Here is a 26665-nt window from a genome sequence, read left to right on the forward strand (position 1 = left end):
GACGGCGGCGGGTGCGCCTCGGGCACGGGGCACCGAGCGTCCCCGGGGCCTGCTGCACCTGCAGGCGCAGCCCGAGGCGTTGTTGCCACCAGCTCCGCGGAGCCCCGTGGTGGCACCGGGAGAGGCCGGGGTAGGGTGGCGGGGGGGGGGTATCCGGCCCCGGGCCGCCCCCCGCAGCCGAGCGGCAGCGCCCCAGGCCGGGCCCTTCCTTTCCCGGGGCCGCAGCGAGCCCGGCGCTCCCCGCCCGCCCCCGCGGCCCCGCCGGTACCTGGCCGTACTCCAGGCCGCCCAGCCCTTCGCAGCACTCCCGCGGGAAGGGCCAGGGCCGGCCCCCGCCCGCCGCCGCCGCCGCCGCCGCCGCCCGCCGCCCCGCGCCCGGCCCGGGCCCCCCCGCCATGGCGCGGGGCCGGGGGCCGAGGTCGCCCCGCCGCCGCCGCCTCCCCCGCCCGGGGCCGGCCGAGCGCGGAGCCCCGCGGTGGCGCTGACGGGAAGCGTAGTCCCGCCTCCGCCGCCGCCGGCAGGGCCCCGGCAGCGCGGCGGGAGCCGGGCCTGGAGGCCGGGCCGGGCCGGGCCGCGGCGCCGGGGAAGCACTGACCTCGCCACGGGCCCGGCCGCCTCCGTCGCGGACTGCGAGCGTGTGTCCGGCCGCGGCGGCGGGGAGGGCGGCCTGTGCTGCCGGCGCCTGGACTTCGACCCTGCCCGGTGAAGCAACCGGGCCGCGGCGCGGGTCGGGCCCCCCCCTCCTCGCGGGGGCGGGCGGGACGGGGCCCCCCGGGGACGGGGCTTCGCCCCATCGGGCAGCCGGCGTGGGGCCGACCGCGGGGTCGTGCGTGGGAGTGGGGGTAAAACACCCCGGAGGGGAAAGAGGGCAAGAAGTCGAGGTGCCAGCGCTGCAATGGGGGCAGAGACCCGGCGCTGCCGACCCCTGCCCGGCCCGTGCCCCTGCCTGTGCCCGTGCCCCTGCCCGTGCCCCTGCCCGTCCCCTGCCCGTGCCCCTTCCCGTCCCCGTGCCCCTGCCCGTCCCCTGCCCGTGCCCCTGCCCGCGCCCCTGCCCGTGCCCCTGCCCCTGCCCGTCCCTGCCTGTGCCCCTGCCCGTCCCCCTGCCCGTCCTCTGACTGTCCTTCTGCCCGTCCCCTGCCCGTGTTCAGCGCTCACACCAGGGCCAGGGGCAGGGAAATGGCTCCGGTGGCTTTCTGGTACCGGAAAGGTCGTGGAAATTAAATGTTGCGTGCCCAATATTACTCATTCCAGGACAAAATGTAAAGCCATCAAGCCTGGATGTATTTTGAGGACAATTCACTGCGCCCTATTCCCTTCAGCAGGTGTAATTTTTTTTTTTTATTGCTGTTATCATTCCTGCTAATATTATTTCTCTTCTTCACTCCTCCCTAGGATGTTTCTGGTTGATGCACCAGGGTAGTATCATCCCTGCAGACCTCTAAGGTTCTCTGCATGGACCATCTGCTTTTGCAGACCCTCCTTTGAGGGGAAATAAATTTTCTTCAAAAAGAGTTCGATATGAAGGAAGCCTCGTGAATGAGCTGCAAGCGTCCCTCCCAGAGGTCTCGTGGGAGTGGGGAAGGGACGGGATGTGCACGAGTGATGGCTCACCTGAAACCCTCCCTGGCAAAATGGCATCCTTGGAGGTTGAGCTTCAGGAGACCCAGGGGATCCCAGCTATGACTCTCGGCCCCACAGGAAACCGATTTTCCTTAGTTCTGCTCCAAACCGCTCGCTGCACCAGTGCATCCCCACCTCCCCGCCTGCAGGGTCAGCTCCGGCACTCGGGGTGCTCGCACAGGGCTGGACCCCATCCCGCCCCGGCCCGACGAGCACATTCATAGTTCAAATTGCAGCGCCAGGTTGGGGTGAGGCACGCACGAAGGTGCCGTGGGTGGGAGCGGCGTTCCCCATGGATGATCTCCAGCTGCTTCCGGCCTCTTCTTCCTCACGCCGGATAATTTTGCTGTGCCGAGTGTATAATTATCGCCTCTGTCATCTCCCAGGCTGGGGCGCGGGAGCAGATGGGAGGATGTTTATTTTGCGAGTCCCACCAGCTGGGTGCTTGGGGCAGCGGGGAGGGCGAAGGGGACGCAGTGGGGAAAGCAATGATGGCTGTGTTCAGAGAGCAGGAAACGTCCCCCTGGGGAGGGAATAAGCAGGAAGAAACCTTCTCCAAGGTCCGCCCTGCTGCAAGGGGAGAACGTCCCGGTGCTGCCAGCAGTGCCAGCTGGGAAAGGACAAGGATGCCATGGCGGGCTGGGAGGAGGAATGGGTCTGGCCGAGGACGGGGGGAGGGATGGACGGTGAGGAGGTGCAGAGGGGTGAGCTGCCTCGCCGGCTCCTCACTCGAGACCAGCAGAGCTGGGCTGTCATGGACACGGCTGTCCTGTCACCCTACATGGGGGGGCACCCAGTGAAGGCATGCGCTGCAGGACCAGTGCCCTACCACCAGCTCGCCTGTGTTTGGGGCAGGGAATCACGCTGGAGCCCCCACCCCGTTCCTGCTGCCAAATCCCCTGTCCAGGGAACGTTTTCCCCGTAAGAGGTATGGGGGGTGTTTGCGGCGGTGGGGCCCCTCCGCACCGGTCTCCATCCCGCCTCGGAAACATCCCAGCAGCTGTGAAGGAGACAAAGGGGGCTTTCTGCAGGGCTGGATTTCTCTTTGTGTCCCCATCCCTCCGCTTCTCCCCGTGGCATGCCTTTTTATCCAGCTCTCCGTTTCCGAGCACCGAGCTAAGGAAGAGGGCATTGCCCTCGGCTTTCCCAAGTCCCTTCTCAGCTTGAACCTCCCCCAGCGCCCTTTGAAAATCCCACCACAGCCCTGAGAGGTCACTGATGAATATGGAGTTGCAAATGCCTGCGTGGGCAGAAGCCACTTAAACGAAGTCATTCATAACGGTGGTGATGAGCTGCCCTGTCGGAGGGAGGACCGGGAGCCGGCTCACCGGTTGGCAGCTGTTAATGGCGCACAGGGATCGTGCAGCCGTGGTTGCTTCTGCTGGCATCTGCTGCAGCAGCACCGAAGGGTTTCCAAGCGTTTGACACGCTCGTCGCGTGGGCTTAGCAATGCATGTGTGCGTCAGGCCGGTGAAGTTAGCAGGAGTTAGCAGAACGCTGCGGCTCAGCGAGCTGCAGTTTGCCCGGGAGCATTTCAAACACAAGGAGACCCAGGGGATTCCCAAGGCGTGGAAATCCAGGGCAGGGAGTGCTGTTGGGTGGGTTTCCCTTAGAAATGGGACATTAGTTGGGAAACTGCAGCCAGGTCAACTTCAGCACAGAGGGACATCTCTCCTTATAAGCCCAGGAGAACATTTCCAGGCCAAAGAATTGGTTTCCTTGCTGAGAAAAAGGAAAAAAGGGGAAATAAAGCACCCACAGCTTCCACTTTCTGCAGGTGACTCTTGCCGCCATCCTCTATGAAGCAGGACAAGCTCATGAACTCCCCTGCTTGCCTGCAGCTCCTATAACCCCCTCTCGCCCATCGCTCCAGCCATGCGAACCAGACTTTATGGTTGTCCCCAGCGAGCCTTGGTGGTCACCACGACTGCTTTCTGCCGGCAACCTTGGTTTCTCGTATCTGAGCTTGCAATCCGCCTGGTCCCACCCCAGCTGCGTCCCTTGCTGATAGAGGTCCCATGGGCGCAGCGTGGGGCTGGGGCGTTTTTCCCAGTCCTTTGCGTCCCCGTCCCCGAGGGCTGTGTCATGGTCCACGTGTTCAAACCTGCCCTGAAACAGAGGTGACCCTCATGGGTTTAACCCTTGCAAACCTGCAAGGGCCTGGTCTGATGGGTCATGGAGATCAAGGACGGAGCATCAAAACACACGGTAATGGACGGCATTGCAAGCCTAGAGAGAAGCAAATAATGCTGGAGCACAGAGATGAAACCTTGGGCAGAAGCAGCAAAATTGCAGATATTCTTCTGTCCTCCGTCAGGTAACATGTTGTCACCAGCGGTGCAATGCTGCAATCCAGACCTGCAATCCTAGTGGAAATCCTCTAGTGTTTGTGCTGGAGGTGAGCTCTATTTATATTCTGATGAATGATTTACTCGAGTAATTGGCACACAGCTCCCCTATTACAGATCATAAAGAATTAATCACGAGATTTTCAATGCTCCCCTATCAATTTTATTAGGCTTGATTGAACGCGGTGGATTGGGAACATATGGTATGTGAGTCAGACTCTGCTCCCAGTTACACGCTGGTTAATGCTGGGGACTCGCTCGACTGCTGATCCCTGTAAATCTGGAAAGGCAGCTGCTCCTTTCCTTCTTTCCATGCCCTGACTGCTCCTTGCGTTCCCTTAAATGCCCAGGGATGCAGAGAGCAACCAAGAGCAACTCCACATACCTAAATTCTCCAAAACCCTGAGATGCTCCCAAACTGAAAGCCAGGCTGGGAAGAGGGTGCTTTGCTTCCAGCTCCTCCGTGTATCAGCATGAGCCAGAAACCGGAGCCAAATACTTGGGAGCTCGAGATCTGCCCCTAGAGCAGTTGTCGAACAACAGCCCCTGCGAAGGGGACATGTCACGGCGCGGGAGGCTTGTCACTGTTGAAATGTCACTGAGGATGCCTGTGTTGGCGTCGGGGCGTCCTGCCAGGCAGGTTTGCCCACGGGAGATGCTTTCTTGAAAGAATTAGCAACAAGAAGTCCTAACACCCGCAGGAGCAGGGTGACACATCCCTGCCTCGAACCAGCAGCGTAGCGTGATTCCCTGAAGCAGAAACCTCCTGAAAAGCTGTGTCCCCTGCGTGGCTCTCCTCACACAGAGAATTAGGAAAACCTCCAAAAAATTTCCGCGCCGAAGGCTCACAGTCCTTCCCTTGCTTTTTCGCCTGTGGGTGTTGTTACCGTGCTAGCTTGTGGGCAGAGTCGTGATGCAGGGAAGGGGACGGTACAGGGCCCTGCTCCAGCTCGTGGGCAACGCTCACCCCTGGTGAAGCTGTTCCCTCTGCGCTCCCAGTGACTACACCAGTATCTCAATAGGTATTTACAGGAGGGAATGGGAACTTTGGGTGTAGATGGAGCTACTTGCATAAGCACGGCTTATCCCGAACCGGGCTTGCAGAGCAACCAGTCTGGCACAGCTACAACCCACGTCCCCATCTGCTGTCTTGAGCAGCTGCATTGAAGGGCACCGAGAAGTTACTGCCAGGAACTCTTGGCAGGAGCCAGCGAGGAAACCTCCCTCCGGGGAGAGCTGATCTGGGGAGGGCAAATCAGAAACGCAGCAGAGGACAGAGCAGGATCTGTCCTTCCTGCAGGCGAAGGGAAATAACAACGGCCCCTTTGCCTTTGCAGTCAAAACATTTTGCCTACGCGAGCAGAGCGGGCAGGACCTCGCACAACGGTCTTGCCAAGCATCAGTGTTCTCCGATTGCCTGGGGCTGCCTTTTCTCTGCCCTGCCTGTGCTGCCTGCACCCCAACCAGCTCTCCAAGGCCTTGCCGTGCTTCTGGGTGAACACCCCTCGCAAACTCCAGGAACCCCCCACCTCACTCCAGGTCCACCTTACATCGGCAGCTGGGAGCTGGGGAGCACCCCCGGGGGTCTCGCCCCGGTGCTCTGCCCTGGCAAGAGGCACAGCTTGCATTGCTTTAACCCAGGGCATGGTGCCCTCGTCCCACATCGCAGGGAGAACCGCAGAGGGAGGGACAGACCCAGAGGTGCATCTTTCTAGCCTCAGCCTATTTCCAGGGAGCTCCGGTGCCCCATGGAGCTGCGCCTGTGATGGGCACTGCGGGAAGGAGCAGGCTCCCTCCGAAGGAAGCCACGCTGTCGGAGCAGCTTCCCGGCATCTGTGCTCTGAGCCCGGTGGAGACAACATTTAAGGAAGGATTCATAACAGCTTCCCTGCTCCCCGAGGCCGCGTTCATCACCAGCATGTCTCTAATGAAGCGGAGGCTTTACTTTCTGGGATCAATGAATCCACCGATCGTGACCTGTCTGCTAAGTGGGAAATCAGGTCTCTCCCTCCCTGAACTCGTCTGAGCTCAGCTCAAACAGAAGGCTCTGTCCCCAGGGTACTCCGTGTCGCTTAATTGCAAACCCTGTCTCTGATTAGAGAGCAGCAGCGAGGGTGTGCAGAAGCCCCTGCTGCCGCAGCCTGGCAGAGCGGCGGCTGCTCACCCAGCCTGGGAGATGGCTGCAAGGAGGGAGGAGGTTTCGGGGCTCCAGGAGGGTGGAAATCCCCCCGGCTTTCTCTTCTCCAGAAGGTCCTGACTCTGTACAGCTGGCTGGAGGGTTTATTGCCAATCTGCTCTCCCCCAAAGCCCTAAATCCCCCAAACCATTTAAATCCCTCCAAAGAACCTTTCATGGGGACAGATGCTTTAAGGGAAGCTGAGGCTTCCTAAAGCAGGAGGCAGCTGATAAGGTCACTGCTACCACGTCCCCTGGCCACAAGCATGTCCCATGCTGGAGTGGGGAAACAACCCCCATTGCCCCATCCAAAGAGGCCAGGCAGCTTTCCCTAATGCTGCCTGCACCTCCCGGTCCTCTCTGCACCTACAAACCACCCTATGCACCCCCAGTACCTTTGCCCATACGGTGCAAGCTGCAGAGGGCTGAACCAGCCTCCAAAAAAACTTCTCTGTACATCATCAGCCCAGGGATATGAGGCATTGCTCCAGACGCATATAATTAGGGTGTCCCCATTAGCTGAGCAGCCAGGTTTCAGGTGCTGAGCCATCCAGACGTTCTCCTAATGCTCGCCGCAGCAGGGATGATGGAGGGAGCTGAGTCACAGCGCCCAGCATCACCTCCACGGCCATCTCTCATCCCTTGCTCTGTTGGCGGACGGCTTTTCCCAGGCAATCAACCTTGCTCTCAGATGTGACACCCAGGAGGGCTGTGGAGAGAAAAAAAAACCCTCATTGAGGACTCGGTGGGGGGCAAAGCCGGGTAGTGGGGGCTGCTTCGTGCCGCATGTGATGGCCCCGCAGCAGGTGCCCGGCCCTGGTGCTCAGCACCGTGGAAAGCTGGGCTTGGAGCTTATTAGGGGCATCAGCCCTTTCCCGAATAGTCTCTCAAAGCTGCGGGGATGTGCTCTGCCTCCGGGCTTAAACCACCCGGGGAGCCCCTGGGGAAGGGCTGACTTGCAGGTCTCGGACACAAACACGCACTCGTGGGGGCCAGGGAAGAGGTTTCCGTGGGGGCACGCAGGTTTATCCCAAGGAACCACAGAGCCGGCTATAAATACCTCCTCAGAGCATCACTCCCCCTCCTCTTTGATGTTTTGCTGTTATTTACTTCAAACCCGCTCGTCCTGCTGTTATTTTTATCTTCTCTTCTTTCCCCTCTGCTTTTGCGGCTCTTTATGAGCTGCATCATGAAAGCATCACAAAAAGGAAGATGGAAAGAAGGTTGGGGACCCTGGGAAAAAGATCGGGGACCCCGGGACGGAGGAGTCCCCATGGCCAGCGAGCTCCCCGGCTCCCAGCAACACGCGATGGGCAAGAGCTCTGCCCTGGCGTCCCACCGGCGAGGGGCACGGCAGCCCCCCGAGCAGGGAGCTCCTCCGCTCCGGGCACCGCGCTCGTCCCGGGCTGGACTGATATTAAATGCAGAAGGGGTGTAGAAGTCCAGAAGAGCCTTTCCCACTTTATCCCTGATGCATCCCAGGGGCTTTCTGCTCCACTTCCATCCAACCTTTGTTCAGATCAACTTTCCTCCGCCGGGATGATCCGGTCCCGCGCTGCCAGCTCCCGGCAAGGCCAGCTCCCCGTGCCATCCCTGAATCAGTGGCTGGTCACGAGGCAGCAGGTCCCCATAGGACTAACGTGGTGGGTGACCAAAAGTGCCCCCCGCTGCAGGGGGACGGGGCTAACGGGGTCTCCTGCTGCTCCCCAGCCCCCAGCATTTGTTGAATTTGCAGGAAATTGGTCTCCCTGCGATGCCAAACCCCTGCCAGAACCAAAGGAAACCAGGCAAGCGGCTCAAAATTAATGAAAGTGGAGGCGATGTGAGTAGTCAGACACAGACAAGCTTAATTCTCTTAGACGAATTAAAAATACATTGCTCCTCACCACCATGAGCCCGAAGCCCTGAATCGCAGTGGCAGGAGGGGAGGGCGAGCCGTGAGCACCAGCAGCCCCACCGACCCCCTCCCCACCCAGCCATGGGACGGGGGGGCTCCTGCCTTGGCCCTTGGATCCCTCCAAATCGAGCACCCAGGTTTTGCTGCCATGACCTTCCCCGTAGGCAGGCTGGGAGCTGGGTGCCATTGCTGGGTGTCAATTCAGGTCGTTTCAGGAAAAGAAGCTGCGAGAGCTAGCGTTTTAATTCTCTTCCTTCACCTTTTCAGCAAGATGAAGAACACTGAGCACAAACTATCTTTGCATTATGGAAAACAGGGCCCGAAACAAAAGGTCTGGGGTTTCCCCACCTAAACCAAAGCAGACTGTTTACCTTCTTTAAGGCTTAAGGTGTTTAATCCCCTTATTGCTAAAGACAAGATGCTGTCCCTGCTCCCTCCTCCACGCATCCTTCCTTCTTCCCACACCCGGAGAAGCCAGAAACCACCTGGAAGCACCAAAACCCAGACGTGCCTGCCTGCAGCATTGCCCACTTGCCAAGAATTGGGGTTTTTTTGCAGATCGCCCTAAAAAGGGCAACCAGCTGGGCTGCAGGTCGCTGCCCGGGCAGCGGTGCAGAGGCTCCGTGCCAGCCCCGGCCGTCGGGACGGATGTTTTCTGCTGCGGTTTGTTGTTGGTGGTGGGAATCCCCTGGGACCCCATTTGGACATCGGCTGCCAGGGGAGAAATGGAATCCAAAGGGCAGAAGGGGAAGGAGGAGAGGCTGGAGCGGGGCTGGGGCACGGGCTGGACCCAGCACCCACCGGCCGCAGCCCCACGGCAGGATACGGGCCATGGGCACGGCAGGGGTGGGAAGAAGACAGCTTGGCTGGAAGCGCGGCCGGAGCAGGAATAAGGAGGCTTTGCCAGCAGATGGGTTTAGTGGGGGCTGCCATGAATTCTTCAGTATGGGGAAAACTTTAAATCCCAGCAGACTGCTTCTTTCCAAGGTCTGCTCCAGCCCAGACGGGCAGGCGTCCCGGGGAGCCTCCTGGCCTGGATTGCGCAGGAGGTCACGGCTGTCCCTGCGGGCTCTGCGAGCTGGAGCCCAGCGAGGATGGATGCCGGGTGATGGGAAACCACGCTCGGGGGCTGCCGGTGGCTCCGCACCAGAGCACGGGGACCCCCCATGGGGGCACCCAGGGATCTGCTACCCCCCTGCTGCCAAGGATGCTGCGATGGGAAGCAGCTGCCCTGGGCTGGGAGAGCCCTGGGTCACCCCTGAGGATGGGCTGTCCCTGTGCCACCGGAGACCTCGCTGCTGGCACCGGCCCTGGTTTCCAAGGCAGGAATCAAAGCAGTTGCCTCTCCTCCTCCCTCGGTGCCGGACGGTGTCTGGCCCCGCACCGGCTGCCGGGGATCGGTGTTGGGCTGCAAACAAGTCTCAGCTGCGTGGAGAGCGATCGTGTCCCGCAGCTGGTAGGGGCGTGTGGGACAACAGTAATTGGGAAGAGAAATTACCTCCATCTTCTTGTACCTCTCATTAAAGCCAAGCCTGGCAGCATATGCTTTTTCTCCCAGGCAGGTGCTCGGCTGGAATGGGTGCACCCCTGGCCGGAGGGGACACGGATGCATGTGGGGAAGGAGGCAGGATCCAGCTGCTTTGCAGCCCATTGATGCACAGCAGCCGGGCATCGCCTCCATGGCGCTGGGCAGGGCTCCGAGTTGTCCTGCACCCACTGCAAGCCTGCTCCGGCTTTCCTTAAATGCTGCCTTTCATCCCCCAATGCTGGATATTCCCCCTGTGGTTGTATCTGGATGCTTTCCCCCCATTCCATCAGTTTACAGCGTAATGGGACAATCCAAGCAGGCTTGCAAAGCACCAGGCGCAGGACCCAGGGGTGCAGGATCCATGGGTGCAGGACCCAGGGGTGCAGCGGATGCAGGGATGGGGCATGAAGCCACAGCAGTGCTGCAGCTGCCAAGGAGCGTCCCAGGGTTTCCTGATCACCCCCAAATCCGGCCCCGCCGGGTGCTAGCGGAGGGAAGCTGCCTGCAATCTATCACCTCTCCACCCAGCGCGTGGAGAGCAAAATAGGCTCGGGGGCACGCGGTACGGGTTCAGGGCGCGTTTGCTCTGCTTGGCTAAAATGACACTAATTAAGCCCCTCACAGTGTGCAAAAGCTATTCCTACAGGGCAGACAATTAACCTTGAAACTTGGCTTTTAGTGCTTGAAGGGGAGCAAATTTTTCATCCTGTTATTTCCCCGTGCTATTAAGCTAATCCTAGAGACCGCGAGGGAGAAGCGGCGGTACACGGCTGCAGCTCCCAGCCTTGCCAGGAGCACAGCGTGTGGCCGGCAGCCTCATGCTCCATCCCTCCATCTCACTTAGATTTTCACCCACCATCTCCAACAGCATCATCATCGCTGGGGAGCGCCGGGAACGAGGGATGTGACCAAGGGCGCACGGCGAGGCTGTGGCATTACACGATTATTACAGTCAGAAGGAAATCCAGCCTCCTCCGAGCGCGCTGGACGCGGTGCCAGCTTGGCCTTGACTTTTCAGGGAGTTTCCCCGGAGGGACGGCGCGTCCCCGGCTCTCCAAGGCTGCGGCTGCCGGCACAGCATCGCCCCAGCCCGGGCTCTGCGGGAGACGAGCCACCGAAGTTTTGTTTTCCTGGAGGAGAAAGGGAAGGACGAGGGAAATGGAGAAAGGGGGAAGATTTGGCCCGTGGAGATCACGGCTGCCCTGTGTCCTCCCCAGAACTCGCAGCTCCTCTCCCCCCCAGCTCCCCTCTTGCACCCCAAAACGCAGCCGATGACAGCGCTGAGCTTGGGGACACTGGGGAGAGGAGCTGGCGGCTCGGCCTGATCCTGCCATCAGCAGAGGCGAGGGGAAAGGGAGGACGGATAACCCACCGAACCCCACCGCGGGCTGCCGCGCAGGCACACCAGCACATATACACCGTGTTTAAGCACTAAAAAGACAACCTGAGGACATTTGTTACAACAAGGTGTAAAAACGAACCAAAATGTCGCTAAATTGCCCCAAGAAGAGAGCTCTGGGAGGGCACCGCTGCGGCGCAGGCACCCACGGCCGCCCCGGCATTCGGCAGGGCTCCGGCAGTGCCGCCGACCTGAGCCAGCCGTGCCGGGGCAGCCGTCCCCGCAGGCGAGCGCCTGGAGAGGGGGGACAGGGGGGTGAGGGGGACCCCAAAGCCATGAGACACAGAGGGCAGAAGCGGAGAGGAGGGCTGGGAAAGCAAACTTCGCCCGGGAGGAGACACATCTGCCCGGCAAAGGTCTCGGGGGTCTTTGGGACAGGGGAAATGGGTGAAAGTCATCGGGAAGGGAAACGGGAGCGTGTTTTGGGGTGTAACACCAGGAAAGCTCAATGCCGGCCACGTGCCCAGGTCAAGTAGCGGCTTGTGAGCAAAATGCACCCGGGGTGATGAGCAGCAGGTGATCGATTTGGCGAATGCAAATCATTTCCCCGTGGTTCAATTAATCTCAATTAACACTTCCACAAGAAAGCCTTTTTCCCTGTGGTCAATCTTGGGTTAAAACCTGCTTTTCCCCCATCAGCTGCCCCTGAGCAGCTCGTCTTCAGCTGCGAGGTGAGCAGTGGTGGCGAAGGGGTGGCCCCGTGGGTCCCCCACCTCCAGGGATGAGGATGGGGCGTCCTGGTGATGTTGCTACCAAGAAGCAAGGGCAGACGTGCGAGGTGTGCTGCTCCCGGCGGCGATGGTGCCATGAGAAAGTAAACCAGCCTTTGGGGGTGCCCAGGTGAGATGGGAGAGGCTGTGCTTGGTGGGACCCCACTGTTTGTTGGGGCGATGCAGCAGGAGCCTTCCCCCCAAAACGCATGGAGCAGAGCCCACAAGGTTGAGGCCACCGCTGAGATGAACAAGGCGGAAAGTCGGCCGAGCCAGGTGAGAGACAGGTTTTGCGAGAAGTTTAACACCGTTCTGCTCGCTGGGCTGGTGTTATCTGTGTCAGCCCAAGCCACCCTGCACCCCGACGTTTTCCAGGTGCTCCTTCAATCAGACCCCTCAGCACCCAGCCCAGGAGCTGCAGCCAATGCTCATCTCCCCCAGCTGCATCCTCCAGTGAGGTCTTCCTCATCTTCAGCCACCCCTTCCCACCGGTGGGACCTGCAAACCTCCCCCTGACCCCCCCACAGAGCTGGGCGCTGGCTGCTCGGCTCCTGCTCCCAGCCTCAGCACCCCAAAATAGCAGCAAACCTCCTACCTGAGCACTACTGTAAGTGCTTTTCCAGCTTGCTGTGCTAATTGCTCGGCCTTTAAATCAGAGCATGGAGGGCTGCAGCAGCCCTCGAGGAGCCATTTTGTACGTGGGTGTTGTTTCTCTGAAATGGCCTGGTTTTTAACTGCTTTCCTCTTTTTCTTGAGGGGGTGGTACATTATGGAGGCTGGATAAAGCGACTGAAGGGAGAGCTGCACTGTAAAAGCCAGTCTGCTGCTCAAGCTGTTGAAAAAATGATGCTGCAAAGTGCCTTTGCAGTTGTTTAGTCATTTGTTAGCCTGGCTGAGGGGTGGTTTGCACGGCTGTGCTCTGCTTGTGTGCACGAGCACCGGCTGCAGAGCATCACGTAGGGTAAAACGCCCTTAGTGGGTACGGGGACCAGAGGAAGGGTCAGGGAAGGAGGATGAGAGAGCACTGATAAGAGATTTTCTTTTTTTCTGGGTGACTTTTTTGGCTTGTCTGCCTCACTCTCCCTTTTGCAAAATGATGCTCATCTTCTCCAGGGCTCCCATGGAGGTAAATTCAGCTCCCACCGCCTTGCAGCTTTTACCTCCCCAAGAACCATGCCCGTGAGAGACACTTTTCCTGCAGCTATGTTGTTTCTCACAGTTAGCTTTCATGCTTTTAAAAAAAAAAAAAAAGAGAGAGTAGGTACCTGGGGTAGCAGATGGGACTGGTTTCTCCTGCCTGCTATAAATCACAGAGGAAGTTTTACCTTCCCGGGATGAAGCTGTGCTCTCGGAGCACTGATCCTGCCGGAGTCGGCCGGGGAGCGGCGGCACAGCCAGCTGCCAGCGCCGTCCCTGCTCATCGCTGCATCTTTCTCTCCAGGTGAAGAAGACAAACCGACCTGCTGTGCCTCTTCTGCAGAAGTGGCAAGGTCCTAATGGGATTGCTAAATCACGGCCGTGCTTTGGAGCGTCCGTCTGCCGGCGTAAATCAGCCCCGCTGAAATCGCTTGCATTGTGCTAATTTACACCGGGGAGGGGGAAGATGTTGGATGGTTTGTCTGAGCATCCCTGTCCTTTGAGTGGAACAGCCACAAATCGTCTGGCGGCGATGGAAATAACTCAGCAGCCCAAGCTCGAGCATGGGGGATGAGGGAGATGTGTAAAGCCAAAGGGGTTTCGGAGTGGCTGGGGGAATGAGTTTCAAAATTTCGAATAGAATATTTCAGAATATATACAATGATCATCACCCACTGCCTGACCACTTCAGGGCTGACCAAAAGTTAAAGCATGGTATTAAGGGCATTGTCCAAATGTCTCCTAAACACTGACAGACTTGGGGCATCGACCACCTCTCTGGGAAGCCTGTTCCACTTTTGACCACCCCCTCGGTAAAGAAATGCTTCCTAATATCCAGTCTAAACCCTCCCAGTGCAGCTTTGAACCATTCCCATGTGTCCTATCACTGGATACCAGGGAGAAGAGATCTCCCTGGAGACCTCCCAGGCCTGCTGGGTGTCTCCAGGATTTTGGGGGGTTTTAGCATGTACCTCATTTAGCTTGCAGGAGACGCAGCCTTGCTGAGTGTGGGTGGTGCAGGATGGGGCGAGCAGGCACTGAGCTCAGCCCCGGGCTGTTTGCAGTAGAGCGAATGGTTATGAGCGGCTGGTTGCTCCAAAATTGGAAGGGATAAATGAGGAGTGGAATGCGTGCCAGCCGACTGGGCTGTGTTAAACCCGGCGTGAGCGCTTAGCTGTGAAAAAGCATCGGCACCGAGGGGCTTAGACGTGCGTGAGCTGGCGGCCGGCGAGCCGGGCCGTGCTTTATCGGCATTCGCAGCTGCAAAGCGGCAGCGCCGGCTCCAGGGAGCGGGGCTGGCCGGGACCCGTGCACTGCCGAAAGCCACCGCGTCCTCGAGTGACCGTCAGCTGTACCTGTCCCCAGGCCGGGGGAAAAACTGTCTGCAGCCCTGCAGGTTGCATTTACCCCTCTAGATGACTATGGTGTTGAGGTGCATATATAATACAGCCTGCTATGCCTATTTTATAAGGTCCATGCAGGATTGCATCACTTGTGCGTGCTGGGGTAGGCCAGGGCTGGGGAGATCCCGACTTCCCATGTGGCATTCCATGCCCCGATGGTGCAGGACTGGCTGTGGGACCAGCGGCAGCTCAGCGTGGGAGCGAGGGTTTCTGCTCTGCACAGGAATATCTTGGCAGGCTGGGCGCGATTCCCAAGGATAAAATTTGGTGTCGTGCCAAGGGCAACGCCTGGGAGGGAGCGGGGGCTGCGCCGCTGTCATGCTGCCCGTCTCTTTGATCTCACACTGGGCTGAACTGATGGCTTCCAGCAAAACCCCCACAATGGTGTTTTGATTTATTTTTATTTCCCCCCCCCCCATTCTCTGCTGCAGAAAATCCAGAGCAGCGTTTCCCCAAAGTGTCAGCACTTGATACGGCACAAGACCCAGCGTGCTTCCACAGGACACACAGTCCTGCGCACAGGCAGGATACAACTCCCGGGACTCATTTACATCCCTGAGCTTCTTTATAGCGCTGCAAATCCCCACGCTGGGTTACCAGGTCATAGCAATACCTACAGCAGAAATACCTCCCTGCCTTAAGCAGCATATTTTTATCTCAAGACACTATTTGTTTAGTGCATTGTGCTTCTAATTCAGCAGATGGTACCAACAGCTGCCAACCCTGCTTCTTATCTCCCTCCTAGCAGGCAGCAATGACCCGATCTGACCCGGAGCGGGGTTCAGCCTGACACCCATGGCTGTGCGGGTGAGGACATCCCCTGGCAGGACCCCCAGTGTGGTCTGCACCCAGGCAGGTATCAGCCAGGTTGGGAGTCCTGGGACCCCGAGGATGCTGCAGCCCCCCCCGCCCCGAGGATGCTGCTGCCCCGGCCCTGCTGCCCGGGCGCTGCCAGGGGCTGCCCCAAAGCCGGGCAGAGGCTGCCACTTAGTGTTGGGAAGGGAGCACGGCTGCTGCAGGGACCTGGCAGAGAGCCTACGGTCGGGGACAGGCCACCCCTCTGCTCCTTGGAGGGTCCCCAGGCTCCCTCTCACACCCCCCCCCCCGGGGTGCCTGTGCTTCCCCGGGCAGAGCCCAGCCTGCCCTGGGTGCGGGTGGTCCCGTCTAATGATAGCTCTGGTAATTACTGCTAATGGGGCTGATGGGGCTTGTGCTCTTCCGCTCCGCTGCCCTGTCCCTTGGGGTGCTGGCAGACCTCACCCCGCTGTGTATTCCCCCGCCAGCCCTGCACCCCCGAGGCAGCTGATGGCACCCTCCCCGGGCACTGCCCGCATCAGCCATCACCGCATTTTCCACCATCAATCCAGGCAGCCCCCAGCAGCAACGCCAGCAGCCCCCTGCCCGTCGGCAGCCCCCAGCCCGTGCTGCTCCCCGGCTCCTGCTCGCCAGCTGGCACAGGCACCCCAAAGCCCACAGTTCGGGTGCCCCCCGGCTCCAGCTGCCCTCCTGGACACGTTTCTATTTAAACAAGGTGCCTCATACACCTTTTTCCTAGGGAATGTGGCACCCCAGGGGATGCAGGATCCTGCTGCTGTCCTTGATCTCCTGAGTGACTCTGGCAAGCTCTCCCGTGCCTCAGTTTCCTCAGACTGTACAGTGGGTCGATGTGGCAAATAAGCCCTTCACCCAGCTCCCGGGTTCTCCTGGTTGCCGGGGCAGAGCTCACTGTCCCTCGGCCACATGGGGAAACTGAGGCAGGGCACAGCAAAGCAGGACTGAGCAGTCCTGAGCTGGTCTGTGCTCCCACCACCCCAAGCACACCGGCTGCTGTCATCTCCTGCTCCTTCCTCTCATTACAGCCCAATTCCCTGGAGACCGCGGCAGCAGAACGTCCTTCCCCTGTGATGTTATATTAGCTTAATAGCATTTTTCCACTCCATTTGAGAGAGGAATTTACAATGATCTCTGATTAGGACTGCCTTGGCAGCGCCATACGTCTGCCCGCTCAGGCCAGCCAGCGGGGCTCACCCTGCCCTGCTCCGGGTTCAAGGGCTGAGGGTGCAAACTGACCTCCAGCCGCTCATCACCCCGCAGCGCAAAAGCCTCTATCTCGCTGCGCCCCATTTCTCACCTGCTAAAGACCTCAGAAGCAGGAGGCACGGCTATTCCCGGGGCTCTTTTTGCCCATGCATCTCACCCCGGCGATACTTGCAAAGCCGGCCGGGCACTGGTTTGCTCTTGCAAACCCTGCTCCTGATCTTGCTTTGCAAACCCCACTTGCGGTCCTACTTGCAAAATCCGCTCACGATCCTGTTTGCAATCCCCACCGGCAGCCCAGCAGGCAGCCCCCCGAGCAGGGCAGCCCCAGCCCTTGCTCCGGGCAGCCCTGGCTCTGGCAGCCCCTGCCCTCCGGAGCGCCGCGGGCTGCACAGCCCTGGCCCCTTCCTCAGCCGGAGCTGCCGCTGCTCTTCCCTCGCCTCTGCCACAGACGGTTCTGGGATCACTTACCAATTAGTGTGGCCTGCTCATTAAAGCTCATTATCTGCCAGTGTGAACTTGGATGGGATTGTGTGGGCTTGGCGGGGGATCAAGATTTTCCTTCTTTCCAATTGCATCCCGCTCAGCCCCCCTGCTCCGGGAGCAGCCCCGCGGCCGCACCGGAAGGCTGGGGGACACGATGCTGCCTTTTAGAAGGAAAAAAAGTGCCCAACACATTAAGGCGAGCCCTCCCCACGGCAGGGACGGGCGGCTGCGCTGCACCGATGCTGCGTTGGAGCAGGAGGACGCTCAGGCTTGACGTCTTCCATGGCTTTCCGGGAAGCTGGGGACACACAGGGGATAAACGGCTGGACTTTTTGTCAGATCCTAAATCTCCGAGTCAAGCTTACAGCCCAGGAAGCCCAGACTAGTGATTTTGGAGGCCGGGAGGCAGCTGCAAGTACTGGAGTGCCTGCAAGGTCACATTTGCCAACTGGCCGTGGCTCAGGCCGGTGACAGTCCCCTGTGTGCCCAGGGAAATCCCCAGGCAGGTCCCGGGATGCCCCCGGGTGATGCCGAAGCCCCCGGCTGTGCCCGCAGGGTTTTGGGCAGCCCCCAGCACTGTGCGCTAGTGAGCTGAGCTCGGCTCCAGGGCACAGAGCCGGCAGCAATGGGGAAATACCAGCTGCCAACCACAGAAATTAGGTTTCTTCTCCATGTGCTATGTTGTCAGAAGGGGCTGGTCTCAGAGGTGTCTTGGCTGTTTGCTGCTTTTAATTGCAAGCATAGAGGGAAAAACACAAATCTCCGATAAAAACATTCTTTTCCCACCGCCTCGGTGGGTGTTTGAGTTAAACAGGTGCTACAAACCCCAACAGATTACATGGCTTGGATGGAAAGATCTCTGCTCAGGGAAGGAGACTTCACTGCGCGGGGACCCCCGGCTGTGGCCTGAGCTGGAGGGCAAAGCCCTGCGCCGCCGTCCTGCCCCGCTGTACCCCACGCCACGCCACCGCTGCGGGGCTGCCTTTGCTGTCATCGCACGCGTCCCAGCCCCTGCCGGACACTGGGACGTCGGTGCCTGGGGGGTTACACCGACCCGGGTCCCCAGGCAGGGATGGGGCCGTTGCTTTGCTGCCATGAGGGCCGGTCCCAGGCATCCTTCACCTACGAGGCAAACAAGCCAAAGCCTTTCCATGCGGGGAAAATCAAATCCAAATGCAGCCTGGTTTCATAAGAACCAGCGGCATGGGAGAGGGAGCCCTGGCTTTCCCAGTGCCTCCTTCCCCTCTTTCCCAAAGCCGTCCTTCCCCGGGGAGTCACCAGGTCTGGCTTTCATTAGCGAATGAGCCTGTTTTGGTGAATGGTTCTTGTCAATATTGATTAAATTCCATCTTCCCATGTGCAGAGAAATCCTCTTGCGGTCCCTTTAGCGCTACCATCCTAAAATAACTGAGTAACAAGACCCGGTTTAACCCTTCCTTCCTCCTCCAAAAAAAACTCCTCCAAGGTGAAATCACCCACTAACTGTTCCTTTGTTCATCTCCCGCAAGGAGCCACCCAGTAACAAGACAAAAATCCACCAGCCAGTGGAAAGCAGCTGGTCTAAGTTCAAGCCAAACAGCCTCAGCTTGCGCCAGCCAGGGCTTTAACACGGGCCAAGCTGGGAAGGCTGCGCCTGCATCATTAACAAAAATCCCCAGCAAATGCTCCCCGTGGCATCCAACCAGCTCTCCAGGGCTGCAAATTGTGCCCAGGAACGTATTCTTCCCCAGTTCCTCCTTGCCAGGGTGCCTTTCACCGCTGACATCCATGTGCCTGCGTCCCACGCTGGCCTGGATTAACTGCCTCCTTTATTGCTGCCAATTACTGGCTGCAAAGATGGCACAGGGGATGGAGCATGCGAGATGGGTTACCACCTTCCTGGCCCTAACAACGTGAGGTTTTGTGGGCTGCGGCGGCAGCTTCAGCTCCCCACGGAGGGGGGGGATCAGCCCACAGCCCCCCACCCTGCTTCCCTGCACACCCCACCTTTGCACCCCACTGCTGGATACTGCAAATGGCATTGCAGGGAGAGCTGTGTCCCCGCGCTCTGGCACGGATCGGGGGCCGGGGATGCGAAGGTGATGCCCGTCCGTGGTGAGCAGGAGACCTTCCCGTGTGGGTGGGAGCGGAGGCAGCGCGGGGCTGCAGGCAGCAGACCACACTCGGCTGCTGCTGAATGCTCTGAGGATTCACACTGCGAGAAGAATGAGCAGATAATAGGATTTTCCGTCTCTTCAAAGGGCACGCGAGCCAGGCCCCGGCGCTCTGCGGCGCCCTGGGAAGAGCTGCCGGGAAGATCCTGCACCTCCCGGCCAGTGCTGCAGCCGCAGGGATGCTCCCAGCCTGCGTGCAAATGGGGACCAGGGACCCGAGTCCTGCGAGGGCACAAGGCTGGTGGGCACCTCCTGCACCACAGGGTTTAGCGTTAGGGGAGGCAGGGGGATGCCAAACCCTGGCGATACCATGCCAGGAGCCAAGGGAAAGTTCAGCCGCCTCCGCCAGCCGCCCCAACACGGCGCGTTTTCGCCAGGAACAGCTGCTCTGCTGCAAAAGCAAACGGGAAAGCAGAGAGCGGGCTTTCCACTTCATACTTATAACAGCCAGGGCACGCACACATCACCACACCGAAGGCACGAAACACTCACAGCTCCTCTTCTGCACACACACACGCTGGCACCAGCCCGGGGCAGAGCAGCCGCCCCCGGCGAGCCCGGGGTCTCTCGGCCCCCGACCACCGCGCAGGGGCAGCCGAGGGACCATCTGGAGGCTCATCTGAAGAGCTCCCGTGTCCCTGCATCCCCGTTCCATTTCTCCTCGGATGGCTTATCAGCAGTGACTTTCCCGACAGCAATCGATAGAAAACATTTTATCGCCTTCCCAGGCGGCAGGATCCTCGGAGTGGGTCTGATTTCTGTTTCTATGGTGACATCTTCCGGGCTTATGAAAGATCTTGCCTTTCTTGGTTGTTGTTGGGTGGTGGAGACGGGGGGTGGAGGGGGGCTGGTGCTATATTTTTTGTTGTTGTACATTTTGCCTTTTTTTTTCTTTTTTATTTTTTTTTTAAATACCGTTTGCAGCGTAACAAGGACGTCGCCAGTCAGACAAACGCGATGCCCGCAGCTTACTCGCAGCGCTGCTGCTCGCTGAGAGGGGCCCCAGGGCAGCTTTCATCCCTGAAACACGCCGCAGCCTCTGAAACCTATTGAGGCTTAAATGCACGGGGCCGTCTCCCTGCTTCCCTCGCCCCCGTCCCCCTTCCCACCCCTCCAGGCTTCTTCTGTCAGGCCTGGAAAAAGCCACTCGGCCACGCAGCAGGGATGGCCTCAAGCACAACTGACTGCTCAGGGCGCTTTGTAGCGCGGCTTATTTTGCTCCTCAGTTCTGCTCCCTCCTCCTTCCCCTTCCTTTTTAACTCCCATCACCTGCTTTGGAGGAGGAGGAGGGCGTTTGCCACGCAGTCCCCCGTCGCCAGCCCCTGCCCCACCGGCTGTGGTGGCCCTGGGAACCAGCCAAAGGGGCAAGGAGGGATGGCGGGGGGTTCACTTCATATCTCCGGGACACGATCGCTTGCCATCTCCTGCATGCAAATGGCCCGGTGCTTTTGCTGAGTTATCTGCACCTGAGGATCTCACTGCCTGCCTAATTAATGTCTGCATGGTTCCTTCTCATTAGACCTCCCTTTACCTCATGAATGGCATCGCCTCCTGCTGCCTGCCCCTGCCGAAACAGCCCCCGTGCTCCAGCTGGAAGCCACCCTCCTGGAGCCTCCTCTGGGAGCTGGATGGATGGATGGATGGATGGATGGATGGATGGATGACCTCTCGTGTCTGGGGCTGCCCTGTGCTGATGCATTTAGCAAAGTAGCCCCGAGCTCCTTGACCCTCATGGCTTGGGGACCCAAAAGGGAGACCCTCCGCTCCACCAGCGAGTCCCCAGGGGGGTTGAGCCCATGTCCTTACTGCAAAGGGAACAGATGCACAGCTGAAGTGGACCCACCCCAGGCTGCAGCTTCCCAAAAGCCCGATCGCATTCAGCACACAGCAACCCGGAGAGGTCGAGCAACGCGAGGTGGCCAACAGCCCCGTGCACCTCCCGGCGTGACACCGGCCGCGCCGCCCGACCTGGGATGTGCCACGAGGGCTGGCGCAAGGGCAGGGACCGGCGTTGAGCACCTAGGAGGGCCGAGGTGCTGCCGACGGCTTCATCCAGGTTGCCAGAGGTGGGTTTGAAAGGCATCGCCAGCTTGGCAATACTCTGCCTGCACCTTTCCCGTAATGATCAAGCTGCACTGCTCTATTTAGTTAATGTTTCTCAGTGGCACAGCCTTCTGCCTGCACAAAAAAAAAAAAAAAACAAACCAAAAAACCAGAGGTTTCTTCCTTTATTTTTTATAATGGGAAACTCCAAAGCTCAGAAAGTTGGAACTGCGTCCTGGCATTAAGTGACAGCGGGGGATTACTCCTTGCATCGGGCACAGACCCAAAGCACTTAAAAGCAAGGGCAGGAATGGCTAATGCGGGCCTGCCATCACCTTACCCAGCAAAGAGAAACGCTCCGCCTGTGACACAGATCAAAAACCCTGCATATTTCATCTCAACACAATGCCCTTATCTTTGACCCAAAATAAAAATTATTCCTTGCTCAGCAATCTCAAAATACAAAATTATCTACGCGTGCATTAATGCCACATATCAATCAACTTCAAATGCAAATCCACCGAGCATTTATCCCTAATTTTACCATAAAAGGATGGTTACACGCCAAGCACCTCACTCAACGTTATTCTAGGGGACGGCAGTTACGATCAGCAAATCTTCTCCCGGCCATTGACAAATACTTGGATCCTCAGCTTCTCCTAATGGAAACAATCTGGCCGGCTCCTGAGAAAGGGCAAAGCGCGGAGGCCAGGAAGGAGAGCAGCACGTTCTCTTCTCTCCCCCTTTTACAGCCTCCCTCCCGAAAAACCTCTTCAGATCTGGAAGCCGGTGCGGGGACGGGCGCAAGGGGAAGGAGAGCAGAGCTGGCTGGGAGCTCGGTGGGAGCAGCGAGACAAACCCCTCTTTGCTCTCCGTTGGAGGGCAGCGGGGAGGACCAGCGTTATCAGCCGCTTTGGGGAGACCCTGCAGCCCTTCCCTGCTGGGAGCATTGCTGCTCAAAGGGAAGCCCGATTGCTAGGACGTGCAGAGGGTAATTAGGGATTTGCAAGGCTAGGCATATTCCGCAAGTCTTTTTCTTCCTTTTTAAAGAAATGGGGGAGCGTTGGTGGTAAAAGGGGCTGTACAAGCGAAAGGAAAACACCAGGGAGTGCTTAAAGAAATGGCAAAGCACGGATCAAAACCAGACCATATTAAATGTCTTTCCAGGTGACTGCGAGGCTGCTGCAGGGCGCTGGCGGGAGCACGAATGGACAGACAGCAGGACCATGACAAATATCAGTAAGAGCTCTGGAAAAGTTAAAAGTCCTTGGGCACATGCCATGCTCCAGCCGGGAGGAGCAGGAAAGCCCCCTCGAGCCGGTTGTCCCACCGGGCTGTCCCACTGCCGCCACAAGTGGCTCAGCTGCCAGACACGGGGTTTGATGAATTCCCAGCCTGATCCGCTTCGGCAGCTCCTGGGTCCCGCTCACAGCCCGGGATTGGTCCCCAGCAGTGCTGGGAGGGTGGCACACAACGGGTCCATCCGAATTTCCGCCCCGCGCGCTCAAGGAACAATGGCCCGTGTGTCCCTTGGAGGCTCCTCCTGCCGCACGTGGCCGCAGCCGCCCTCCGAACACTCTCCCTCTTGTTCGCTTTGGCCGGGGAAGCGGCGGAGCAGCAGGTATTTCCTGCCATCGGCCGCCATCCCCGCCTGGCCGCCCCCGCGAGGGACGCGCTGCTCCAGCCCACGTCCCTGGGACCCCCAAGGGACCTGCCACCCCTCAGGGACAAAGCAGGGACCCGCAGAGGTTGCTATCCTTCGGCAGGCAGGTGGCCCTGCTCCAAAGGGCCACCAGCAGCTCGACGCACTCCCCCGCTGTGCACATCCTGCTGGAAAAGATTTCCCTTCTGCGGTTCCAAGTCCCAGCTAAAATGAGGCTAAAAAACGTGCAAAACGCTGTTTTCGCTTCGTTTCCTTTGTGCGTTTCACAGCGTGTTCTGCAAACAGGGCACTTCCTCATAGTTTCGCTTTGGCTCTCACGTTCGGGAATAAGAGAGAGGCTTTTATTTTAATAGGAAAACAGGATTATAAATTAGCAGCCAGGCTGCGAGAGCCCAGAATCTTCCCATTAAAATACCTGCCCATGGCGCCGTGGCCGAAGCTGGGTGTCAGCACTGGGGACACAAGCAAGGAGGGGTCCTGGGTGCCACCCCTCTTGGTGCTGAGCGAGTGCTGGCAACCGGTGGCACAATCTGAGATACTAAGCGGTTAACCAGCTGCCACCGCTGAACAGCAAGGGCTTATACCAGATACCTGATGGAGAGGAAAATCCCAAGCATTAGAAGCAGTGCTGGCTGCAGCCAATTTTCCTCGCTTAATATGTTTCCTGCACTCGTCCCCCTCCCTGACCTCAGCTCCTCCTTGGAGCACGTTCAGCCCCAGACGCACCGCTGAGCAACAGCCAAGGCCAGCGGGACTGCTGCCATTTTGTCCCTCCCCTCGGCTCGGAGGCCAGGGCTCCTGCCACGGCTGCTGCAGACCCCAGCTTTCCCCCGGGGCTCCCCAGGCCGCCTGGGGCAGGGTAAGCGGGCAGTAAGTGAGCACCCTGTGGCACGACGATGCTCTGTGCGCCCGCTGGGGCTGCTGTGGGATGCTCGGAGAGCGGGGGGGTCGGCCATGCCACCTCCATCCTTTGCAAAGGCTGTGTGTTCCAGATGCAGATGCAGATGCAAATCCAGATGAGGATCTGAATCCAGCTCCAAATGCAAATGCAGATGTGGATCCAAATCCTGACCTAGACCCAGATCCAAGTGTAGACCCACATGTGGTCCAACCCTGATCCAAATGTGGATCCAGATCCAGACACAGACCTGGATCCAAATCCAGATCTAAGCCCTGAGCCAGGATTTGGTGCGTGGTCCCCGGTGCACAGTGCCTGGGACCTCACCCTGCCGTGCAGTACCCGGTGCCCAGCACCCAGTACCGGTGCTGCGCAGTGGGGTGCCCTGCACCCAGTACCGGTGCCCACCATGCAGTTCCCGGTACCCGGTGCCCAGCATGTGCTGCCCAGTAGCTGCCGTACGATGCCTGCCGCTGGCGCCCGGATCCCGGTGTGCCGTGCCAGGCGGCTGCCGTGGGCTCCCCGGTGCACGGTGCCCGGTACGCGATGCGCAGTGCCCATCGCACCAGCCCCCGCTGCGATGCCCGCTGCTACCGGCGGCGCGCGGTGCCCGTTACCGGCGGCGCACGGCGCGGCCGGCAGGTGTCGCCGCCGTCGCGGGCAGGGCGGCGGGCGCGCGTGCACTTCCGACGGCGCTCGGTCATGCCCCCGACTTTCCTCCCCTCCCTCCCGGCGCCGCGCGGGGCTCCCGCCCGCTGACACCGCCGAGGCGGCTCGCACGGCGCGGCGCGGCGCGGCGGAGAGCGGCGCGGCCGCCCGGGGATGGCCGCCGGGGCCGCCCCCGCCCAGCGCCGCCGCTGAGACGCAGCGGTCCGCCAGGTAAGAGGGTTCCGGCGACGTCTCCGGGGGGGTCCGGGCGGGCCCCGGTTCTGCCCCGCTGGCCGCGCCGCCGAGGCGGGCCCCGGGAGGCCGGCCCGGGGAGGGCGGGGGGTGACAGCCGTTGTCTGGCGGGGGGAGAGGGGCTGGCCGAGCGGGGCGGGGGCCGCAGCCCCCGTGCCCTGCCGGCTTGCGGGGGGCCCTGCCCGCCGCCCCGCGTTACCACCCCGGCTTGCTTCGCGTCGCAACGGCGGCTGCAGCCGCAGCTCCCGCCGGGCCCGCTGCATTCCTGCTGCCGCTGGAGTGGCGGTGGCACCGCGACCCCGCCGCGCTGCCGGCATCTTCCCTTCCCTTCCCTTCCCTTCCCTTCCCTTCCCTTCCCTTCCCTTCCCTTCCCTTCCCTTCCCGCTGCCCAGCGCTGCATTCCGCCCGCGCTCCCATCGTACCGCACTCGCATTTGCAACCGCAGCCCGTTCCGGCCCCCCTCCCCGCCCCACGCCTCGACCCCCCCCACGCCTCGACCCCCCCCAAGTGCGAGCCTGGCCCGAGGTCGGTGACGTCACGGGGGGGGGCACAGCGAGGAGCTCCCCGGCCCCCCCGGCCCCACGGGTGCGCACAGCCCGTGGGTGGCCACGGTGCTCCCGGTTGGCAGCGTGGGGATGCGGAGGGGGGGACTTGGTGCATCTGAAGCCCCCCGGGAGGAGGGCGGGCTGGGAGCCCCGCGCCCCCCCCCCCCCCCGAGCTCTTCTGCTGCAGCTGATTTTAAGCTGCTAAATTTCAGTGTGTGCGTGTGTGTGTGTGTGTGTGTGTGTGTGTGTGTCCCCTTCCCACCACCCCCTGGAAATGTGCAGCTGGAACAGCAGCCTGAGCAGGGTGGTTCATGCGCAGCCGGGGATCCCAACGGAGATGCTGACCGGCCTCTTCCCCCGGCCCAGGGGTCGGCATCCCAAGGGCTCTCCGGCCGGTGGCGAAGCGTCGCGGTTGACGTCGCAGACCTGCCGGAGGTTTTCATTGACGTCAGAGTGGGGAGCTGCTGGGGTGTGCGTTTGTTCCCCGCCGCCTTTGATGGAGCACGATGCCGTCCCTTAGATGTGAGCAAATTTGGCTTTGCAAAAGCTCTTGTGGCCACTGGTTCCTGCCTGCTCTCCCCTTGGCTGCGAGCGGTGCCCTGGCTGCCTGCCCTCAGGTGACCTCCCAAAGTGATGTTTTGGAGGAACAAAAACAACAGTCAGGGTTTTGCATGGGAGAGGGCTCCCAGGGCCCTGTGCAAGGCGGAGGGAAGGCATCTCTGGTGGTGCCAGCACCTTCAGAGGGCTCCCCCAGCGCAGCTCCAGCTGCCCCAGCTCGTGGGCATCTCTGGAGCTTCCTTGAGGGTCCAGAAGTGGTTTTCTGCTGGGTGCCGGGACTTTGCAGGGCACTCCTACTCCTCAGCCGCCTTCCCCAGGGTGGCAGCTCGTGTTCCCCAGGTGGGCGAGCAGCACCGTGGTGGTTCTGCGGATGTGGGTGCCGTCACCCGTGTGTCGGTGGGAGAGGCGGGGGGGGGACCCGTGGGGGGCAAGGCGGAGGTTGGCTGTGCATGGTGCACAGCCGGCACTGAGACAGCATCGCCTGGTGTCTGTCACTGGCTGATGAAAATGGACCTTGAGCCGCGGGGGGATGGATTGGAGACGGATGGGAAGGAGCCAACTGAGATGGAGAAAAGGACACATTCCACCTGAGTGCTCTCCATTCCCCGTTCCCAGCGGGATTGAGGTGTGCCTCCAGGCATGGCGAGAGCAGTGATGGTGGGGGGGTTCAGCGTGGGTCTGTGCACGGGGCTCGAAGCCCAGGCTGGGGGCACTCGCACCCTGAGCAGCAGCTCTGCAGCCCGGGGCCGGGAGCTGTGTGAAGTTCAAGGCAGGAAGTGAGAAATAAAAAATAAATAATAAAAAAAAAAATACCACGACCGATAGAAACAGCTGGGGAGATTTAGGGAAGCAGCACGGCTGTGCTGTGGAGCCCAGAAGAAGCGTGCATCCTCGTCTGATGAGGAGCTGCCTGTGCCAGGGACCGCAGACCCACCTCTCCTCTCCCGGCTCTGTCTCCTCTGCAAGCCCCAGGGAACAATTGCATACAGAGTGCTTCGTTTCAGAGCCGCCACAGTCATTTCAGAGACCTTTTAGGCAGGAAAAGTGCTCTGTAGCGTGTAATTTGAAGGTTCTGCTCTGAACCTTCACTGTCGCTCTGCTAAATGATCCTCTGCTCTTCCAAACCTTTGCTGCCTGGAAACCAGCGGCAGTGACCTGGTTCCTG

At 60.0% G+C, this 26665-nt stretch overlaps 1 protein-coding gene and 2 long non-coding RNA genes across 9 annotated transcripts in view; 1 reads left to right on the top strand and 2 right to left on the bottom strand.

The window, feature by feature from the left end:
* The window catches only part of PEMT (phosphatidylethanolamine N-methyltransferase), a 43571-nt gene extending 42904 nt beyond the window's left edge, over positions 1-667 (bottom strand). For 3 of the 7 annotated variants that reach the window (XM_075165418.1, XM_075165419.1, XM_075165417.1), the window contains exon 1: positions 269-357. The gene's annotated coding sequence lies outside the window, so the exon portion shown is untranslated. Of the gene's footprint in view, positions 1-268; positions 359-595 lie in introns of those variants that run through there. The other 4 variants (XM_075165422.1, XM_075165423.1, XM_075165420.1 and 1 more) reach the window with 3 other exon arrangements.
* Positions 1-26665, bottom strand: part of LOC142089230 (uncharacterized) — a 142625-nt gene that overhangs the window by 64961 nt on the left and 50999 nt on the right. The gene's annotated exons all lie outside the window — the stretch shown is intronic.
* Positions 572-1511, top strand: LOC142089225 (uncharacterized). The gene is made up of 2 exons (XR_012676135.1): positions 572-702; positions 1393-1511. It is a non-coding gene; the product is annotated as an uncharacterized LOC142089225 (long non-coding RNA).

Source organism: Calonectris borealis, chromosome 16, assembly GCF_964195595.1.
Source record: "Calonectris borealis chromosome 16, bCalBor7.hap1.2, whole genome shotgun sequence".
NCBI classification, from domain to species: Eukaryota; Metazoa; Chordata; class Aves; order Procellariiformes; family Procellariidae; genus Calonectris; species Calonectris borealis.